Source organism: Myotis brandtii, unplaced genomic scaffold (genome assembly GCF_000412655.1).
Source record: "Myotis brandtii unplaced genomic scaffold, ASM41265v1 scaffold1029, whole genome shotgun sequence".
NCBI classification, from domain to species: Eukaryota; Metazoa; Chordata; class Mammalia; order Chiroptera; family Vespertilionidae; genus Myotis; species Myotis brandtii.
In genome coordinates, this window is record NW_005353453.1 from 44,146 (window position 1) to 46,472 (window position 2,327).

At 49.2% G+C, this 2,327-nt stretch overlaps 2 pseudogenes; both read left to right on the forward strand.

The window, feature by feature from the left end:
• LOC106725346 overlaps nt 1-2,327 on the forward strand; it is a 45,789-nt pseudogene that overhangs the window by 14,236 nt on the left and 29,226 nt on the right.
• The window catches only part of LOC102245746, a 9,360-nt pseudogene continuing 8,817 nt past the window's right edge, over nt 1,785-2,327 (forward strand).

The window sequence follows — 2,327 nt, forward strand, 5'->3', positions numbered from 1 at the left end:
ATGCCCTTGAGAATCGAACCTGGGACCTTTCAGTTCGCAGGCCGACGCTCTATCCACTGAGCCAAACCGGTTTCGGCTGTGCCTATTTTTTTTTACTGTTTATCCAATCCCAGAGATTTCCCTCCTTAGCTCTCCGCCCTAATTTATCACCAGTTAATTTCATTTCACCCCCTTAGAGTCGAATGTATAAAAAAGGTGCAAAACTGACGTTCTCCCGAGCATTACTCAGCCTGTTATTTTTCGTCCTGGCAACTGTCACTGACTAGGGTCAAATATACTTAGAAAAATTCTCCACAGGTTTGGACATTTCTTGCAACATCACCAAAGGCAATTGACTCATGTGAAGCAGGAGAAGGTTACATGGAAGGGTATCAGGATTTCCAGGGACTCAACTGACGGAAGGCAGATTTATAAACACAAATGTAGGGCAGATCCAGAACCCTGAGCAAGCTAGAGCTTTCCCCTTGCTTCCAGGGAACAGAAGAACATGCTCAAGGCTCAGGTGAATTTGTTTTCATTGTGTGTGTGCATGTTTTTAATCCTTACCTGAGATGTTTCTTTTTACACTAGCCCCACTTCCCTTCTCAGATTCTGCAGTAATTCCATGCTTCCACGTCTCTGAATCCACTCCATCAGTTTTTTGTTCATTGGATTCCAAATGTGTGATCAAGTGATATTGTCTTTCTCTGACTGACTTATTTCACTTAGCTTGATGCTCTCCAGGTCCCTCCATACTGTGTGAAAGGGTAGGAGATTCTTTTTTAATGCTGCATAGTATTCCATGGTGTAAATATACCACAGTTTTTTATCCGCTCATCTACTGATGGGTACCAAGACAGTTTCCAGACCTTTCCTATTATAAATTGTGCTGCTGTGAAAAGAGGGGTGCATACTTTCTATCTGATTGTTTCGGTTTCTTAGGATATATTCCTAGAAGTAGAATCACTGGATCAAATGGCAGTTCCATACTAAATTTTTTGCAAAAACTGCAAACTGATTTCCATAATGGCTGTAGCAGTTTGAATTCCCACCAGCAGTGAAATAGGTTCCCTTTTTTCCACAATTTCCCCAGCATTTGTGCTATGTTTTTTTTTTAATATATTTTTTATTGATTTTTTACAGGGAGGAAGGGAGAGCGATATAGAGTTAGAAACATCCATGAGAGAGAAACATCGACCAGCTGCCTCCTGCACACCCCCTACTGGGGATGTGCCCGTGACAGGAATCCAACCTGGGACCCTTCAGTCCCCAGGCCGATGCTCTAGCCACTGAGCCAAACTGGTCAGGGCATGCTTTGTTTATTTACTGAAGACAGCCTTGGACATCTTATCCACATGGCAGCCCAGGCAGAGCTGACACTTCTGGTGGCATCAGAAGCAGATGGTCTTAAGTAGAGACTTGAATCCAGCTACATATGGCCTGAAGGAGACACATGCCAAAAGTCCTGAATGAAGAAACAATGCCTGCCATTCAGCCATTCAGGGTCCTGTAAGATAGATATTCAAAACCAGCCATGCAGGTGCACGAGAAAGAAACTTGCCCCAGGGGTCACCTCCACTGAAGGCGCTAGAGGACCCCTAGTATACGTGGTGTATTTTGGGCTATTTGCCCCTGAATCCAGTCCTTTTGTCAATTCAGAAATACAGGATCCTGGCCTTGGAGCGTATAAACTACATTACCCACAAGGCCACGCATGGAATGCCACCAGGATGAGCCAATGGGGACTCAGATAAGGCATTTCCGTTTGGCGGCTCCTGTAGGGCGGGACTAGCAGTGCTCTTGGCTGTTTTTGTCTCAGTCGCTCGGGATTTTCTGGTCGCACAGTCCCAGGGAGAAGGCTGGATAGTGGTGTTCGCCGCCTCACAGCCCATGGTCGGAGCCTCCAGTGGTGCTCACAGCTCACACTTGGGATTGAAGTTTGGAGTCGCCACCAGACCCGCTCAGGGCGGGGACGGGGACCGCCATTCCCGCAGCGGCTTCTACTCCCGCCCGGCTCAGCCCACAGAGGGCAATGGCGGCGCCCCCGCGGAGGAGACGGGCTGAGGTGAGTCGAGTCCCCCAGGCCCTCACCGCCTCCTCACACAGACACCACAGCCTGGGGAGGGCGCCTTTCCCGTCCTGCAGCTCAGCCCCGCGTGGAGGACCGTGAGGAAGGTGGAGGGGAGAGAGGAGTGTTGTGGCTTCTGAGGACACAGCAAGTGCAGGGCAGAGAGGACGGGGGTGACTTGCATCTGAAGGTCCCTGAGGATGTGGGCTGTGAGTATTGACGGGAAGATCAGAGGCTGAGGGAGCACGGCACAGACTCATTCGGGGCTTTCCCGGCTGTG